The following is a 6,000-nucleotide window of genomic DNA, read 5'->3' as shown; positions in this document are numbered from 1 at the left end:
GAATTTTCTAACAGTTAGAGCAGTTCCTCAGCGGAACAGGCTCCCTCGGAAGGTGGTGAGCTCTCCTTCCCTGGACTTTTTTAAGAGGCTAGATGGCCATCTGTCAGCAATGCTGATTCTATGACCTTAAGCAGAGGATGAGAGGAAGGGCATCTTGGCCACCTTCTGGGCATGGAGTAGGGGTCACTGGGTATGTGTGGGGGAGATAGTTTGGAATTTCCTGCATTGTGCAGGGCATTGGACTAGATGACCCTGGTGGTCCCTTCCAATTCTATGATTCTATGATTTTAAAAGTGGTTGGGTTGCAGCTGATCTTATATAAGAATGCATTTTTCTCTCCTGGTAAAAGCACTGGAAAAACATGTCTAGTGTGTCTTCAGAGTGTTCGGATAAGAAAAACTGTCTGTGGACGAAGCACCTATTGTCTAGAGACTGTAACTTCACACCCTCAGTCTCTGTAGCCATAAACGTTCATGATTTGGGGGTGGGGGGATAAGGTAAAAGAAGAACATCGGTATTTGTTTTTTGAAGTTAGCAGCCCACCTGATAAATGAAGGAATCCAGGCTTTATCAGTGCTGATAGGTATGTTTGTAAAACAAGTCGTAAAGTCCAGCTCACGCCAAGGGTGTGATAGCTCTTAAATTCCAGTGCCCATCTTTGCCCCAGTTTAGGCTTTACTTTGTTACTAGATGCAAGTATGTTTGCCAGACTCCAGGTGGGGCCTGGAGATTTCCCAGAATTACAACTCATCTCCAGGCTACAGATATGAGTTGCCCCAGAGAAAATGGCTGCTCTGGAGGGTGGGCTCTATGGCATTATACCCCACTTAGGTCCCTCCCCTCACCAAACCCTGCTGCCCTTAGGGTGCACCACCAAATCTCCAAGAATAGAGTTGCCAACCTCCAGGTAAGGATTGCCGATCTCCCAGAATTACAGCTGATCTCCAGACTACAGAGGTCAATTCTCCAAGAGAAAATGGCTGCTTTGGAGGGTGGACTCTATGGCACAGTTGTGAAAACGAGACAATCAATCCGGAGATTGTTTCCACTTGCTTACATTGAATACGCAAGTTGCTTCTCTGCTTTAAATCAAGCTTCAAAGAACACCTATAATTTGAAAGACACTATTTTTGGCAAAGAAACTACGAAAGTCTTTTGGATCTACTGTGAACATTATAAACCAGCCGCTTTCTGGATTTACCTGAACAAAAACACTGTACCATCTTGTTCCAGGATACACACTTTGTGTTATCTTTGTACATATTGTCAATAGCGTTTAGAATACTTCCGTGTTCACGTCTGATGTTATGCCCTGAGCTTTTGTTGAAATTCATTGTGTTTAGGAATAGTAAAGAGTAATTGTTTCATTATAGACGGTTGAATGTGTTATTAATATTTGAGCCTTATACTGGTTTTTTGTTGAGCCACCTGGAGGTTGGCAACCCAAGACAGGCCGTGGCTTTTCGCAGCAAATAAGAATAGCCGCACGAAGGACTTGAAATCTCCGAGCGAGAAAAAAGCCTCGTCTCGGGGGCTGATTCGGCGGCACGGAAATCAATAGGAGCTGAGAGCCCATTGACTTCAAAGGGAACCGGCATCTGGGGAGAGGATTTCTATAAAGAGAAAATGAACAGGCCGTGCTAGTCGAAGGCACGTCAATTCCACCAAGGGTATTACCGATACCAGAAAAGCGACGAGGGGAGAGAGAAAATCTTAGTTAAAAGATTGCCTGCCTGATTTCTATATTTTTGGGCAAGCCAAGAACCTATTTCCTGAAGCCGGCTCCCTCCGATGCATTTTGAGGAGATTACAAAGACCCCAAATGTACGTTTAAAAAACATCCGTGGCCTATTGTTGACCTTTGAAAATCCCTGGAATAGGCATTTCTTTTTGCTGATGCAGATGTAGGAAATTCTACCTAAGTCCTAAGCGAGACCCAGAAAAATAGATAAGCACGCTTAATCCTCTTCCCTATCAGCCCCCTTTGCTCTCGCGGCCCATAGTTCGAGTCACTCCGTCAGCAGTTTTGATCATCTCGGCAGTGGGCGAATAGAATAAATTCTTCCCAGTTTCCTAAAAGTAGATGCAATTTTGCCACAGCCTACAAAGCCGGCCGGCCCTTACTGTTTCTGTTTGGGGGGGGGGATTCTTTCAGTAGGGCTGCCAGATAGGGTTGTCAACCTCCAGGTGGTAGCTGGAGATCTCCCGCTTTTACAACTGATCTCCTGCTGTCAAACCTAGCAGTAGCTAGTGGGGCATAGAATGGGAAATTTCTAGGGTTGCCAACTTCCAGGTACTAGCTGGAGATCTCCTGCCATTACAACTGATCTCCAGCCGACAGAGATCAGTTCCCCTGGAGAAAATGGCCGCTTTGGCCATTGGACTCTATGGCACTGAAGCCCCTCCCCTCCCCAAACCCCACCCTTCTCATGCTCTGCCCCCAAACCCTCCCGCCAGTGGCGAAGAGGGACCTGGCAACCCTACCAGTGACATCAGCCTAGGTCTCTCCTCATTGCCAGTAAGTCCCCCCCATCTCCCACCAGTTGCCAGGAGGGACCTGGCAACCCTATATTTCAGAAATTGTTTGTTTTATTTATAACCTTTCTATGCTGCTTTCCCACCCAAATAGGTTCACCAAGGTGTCGAACTTCAAAACATTAAAACATTTCTTTACTTCAAAGCAGTCCTGAAAATACATCTAAAATAATTCAGGAAGGACGTCGAAATGCACAAGCTCATGTATCAGTTGCACAGACCTGAAAGTGCAAAAATAGTAATGCGGTTTGCTAAAAACACCCAGTCTCCGTACCCTTCACACTCCTAATTCTCTCCAGCGTTTAGTGATGCTTTTCAGTCAGGAACGGTTAGGGAACCGTCTGACGGTGGGAGCTAATAAGGGCAAACAGCTTCCAAAGCACCCATGCAGCGCATACAAATTGTACTGACACGGTCGCCTTTGGAGACGTGGGTTAAAAATAAATTAAAAGCGGGTGGGGGGGGACACTCTTCTCATTTCAAACAGAGTCTGATATTGGTGTTGAGATCATCCTTCTTTTGGCAGGGAAAAAAGTCATCAGTTTTTTTTTTATTATTGATTCATTCATTGGAGGACCTTAATCTAGAACAGGGAACCTGAATTTGTAGGGTTGCCAACCTCCAGATGGTGGCTGAAGATCTCCCACCATTGCAACGGATGTCCAGGTGACAGAGATCAGTTCCCCTGGAGAAAATGGCCGCTTTGGCCATTGGACTCTATGGCATTGAAGCCCCTCCCCTCCCCAAACCCCGCCCTCATCAGGCTCCGCCCCAAAAACTTCCCGCCGGTGGCAAAGCGGGACTTGTCAATCCTAGCAGAGCCTGAGGAGGACATGGTTTGGGGAGGGGAGGGACTTCAGAGTCCCTATATTGAGCTATGGGCCCTCCCCAGACTACTAAGGGAGGCTGTATGAACACGGCTCCTCTTATCCAGGTGGCATCCTCACCGGTGTGAATGGGACCATTTTTCAGGTCAAGGGAAAACCTGCCTTCATCTGAATCAGAAATAGCCAATTCATACCGTCCCTTGGACTGGCTGGACAGTCGCTTGTGGAGGGGGGCTCTTGGAAGAGAGGCGGTCTTAGCCCTTCCGGACTCAGAGCCTTACATTCTGAACTTGTGGTGTAGTGGTTAAGAGCCGTGGACTCTAATCTGGAGAGCTGGGTTTGATTCCCCACTCTTCCACATGAAGCCTACTGGGTGACCTTGGGCTAGTCACAGTTCTCTCTGAACTCTCTAAGCCCCATCTACCTCACAAGGGTCATTTATGCATGGGGGTTTTACCTGAGGTTCGTTGCTCGTTGGACCCACACTTTCCTGTTGGGAGTCTACGCAGTAGCAGTCTCCAAGACCAAATCAGGAAGTATTTGAATCCCAGCCCCTTGAAATGCAGCTTTGTAATTGGCTGTAGTGAGAGAAAAGTTCCCCCCGTAACCCCACATTAAAAAAAGCATTTTAAGAGTCTTTTAAGACCAAAAACAAAAAACGGAGCTATTTAGAAGGAACTGAAGGCGGGGGACCCAAGACTCGTTTTTAAAAGCCTTCTGCTCAGAAAGAACTCTGAGGAAGCAGGAAGTATTTGAATCTCCCGCCCCTTGAAACACTGTTTTGTAATTGGCTGTATGCTTGCTGTGAGAGCTTCAAGCTTCCATGTCCCGTGCATTGCCTTATGCATGGGGCTTTCACCTGGGCTGAGCTCAGGGGAGAGGGAAGAGTCAGGTTAACAGAGGGGTGGAAAGTCCTGGGATTTGTGAGGGCTGGCAGCAAGGCCATCTCTACTGGACAGAAAACTCATGCATCACTCCAAGGAACAACAGAGGCAGACCGGGGTCGAATGTGAGTGAAAGTACCCATGCTTAAAAAATCAAGGTGTCTGTTGTGGGGAGAGGAAGAGAAGGCAATTGTCAGCTAGTCTGATTCTCATTAAAAGGTAGAGAAAGTTGGCATATAACAACCAGCTCTTCTTCTTCTTCTTCTGGCTAATGCAGAGTCTGGATGAAATGGGGAATGCACAAAATAAAAGTATATTTTGATGGTGTGTTTTTGTGTGGGTTTTTATTTTTTTGTACTTATGAGACAGTCCTATTTTTAGGCAGAAAAAAGATAAGAACACTTCTGCTTGGTATAAAGCACCTAACAGCCCTGAAGTGTTTTCTACCCACTTCTAGCAAAATACAAAGGCAGAAAATTTCTGTTCACCTCAACTCATCCACATTAGAACTCAGGAAAAAAGTGTAGAAAATGGAAAAACTGGAAAAAAATTTAATCATGGGGGTAAGGGTTGACCATAGGGATATTTCCCATTCAACAGGAAATATGGGGTAAGTGTACCAGTTAGAGTAGGGTATTGGTGAGCAGAATTCAAATCCCCACTCTGCCAAGAAGTTCACTGGGAGGGGCCGTAGCTCAGTGGTAGAGCATCTGCTTGGCATGCAGAAGGTCCCAGGTTCAATCCCTGGCTTCTCCAGGCAGTAGGTTATGTGAAAGACCTCCACCTGAGACTCTGGAGAGCCACTGCCAGTCAGTGTAAACAATACTAGCCTCGATGGACTGATGGTGGGGAGGGCCATGGCTCAGGGGCAGAACATCTGCTTGGCATGCAGAAGGTCCCAGGTTCAATCACCGGCATCTCCAATTAACAGGACATGGCAGTAGATGATGCATGGAATGATGGTGGGGAGGGGCTGTGGCTCGGTGGTAGAGCATCTGTGTGGCATGCAGAAGATCCCAGGTTCGATCCCCGGCATCTGTCAGTAGGTGTTGTGAAAGCCTGAAGCTCTGGAGAATTATTATGGAGTTCCTGTAATAAATCAAGTATATTAGTTTGAGTAGCTAAAAAAAGGCTCCGAGTAATTTGTTCCTGGCGCACACAAAGACTAGATGGGCTTTGCTGCCCACAACAGCCTTTGAGCACTCTGCCGAATTACTAGATGTTATATGAAAAATCTAACACGGAGGAAAGCAACGGTAAACCACCATTGCTTGTTAATTGCCTTGAAAGCCCCTTGCTGGGGTCACCATAAGTTGGCTGGAAATTTGACAGAACGTTGCAGACACACACACACACCAGGAGATGATGAGAAGAAGAAGAAGAAGAAGAAGAAGAAGAAGAAGAAGAAGAGTTGGTTTTTATATGCTGACTTTCTCTACCACAAGGAAGAATCAAACCAGCTTACAATCACCTTCCCTTCCCCTCCCCACAACAGATACCCTGTGAGGTAGGTGGGGCTGAGAGAGCTGTGACTAGCCCAAGGTCACCCAGATGGCTTCGTGTGTAGGAGTGGGAAAACAAACCCAGTTCACCAGATTAGCCTCCACCGCTCATGTGGAGGAGTGGGGAATCAAACCAGGTTCTCCAGATCAGAGTCCGCTGCTCCAAACCACTGCTTTTAACCACTACACCCCACTGGAACCTCTGGTCTGTCTCATCATACTGTAAGTATACCACTTAATCTACTCCAGTCC

The sequence above is a fragment of the Euleptes europaea genome, chromosome 15 (genome assembly GCF_029931775.1).
Source record: "Euleptes europaea isolate rEulEur1 chromosome 15, rEulEur1.hap1, whole genome shotgun sequence".
In the NCBI taxonomy this organism is placed as follows: domain Eukaryota; kingdom Metazoa; phylum Chordata; class Lepidosauria; order Squamata; family Sphaerodactylidae; genus Euleptes; species Euleptes europaea.
Note: the sequence above shows the minus strand (reverse complement) of the source record.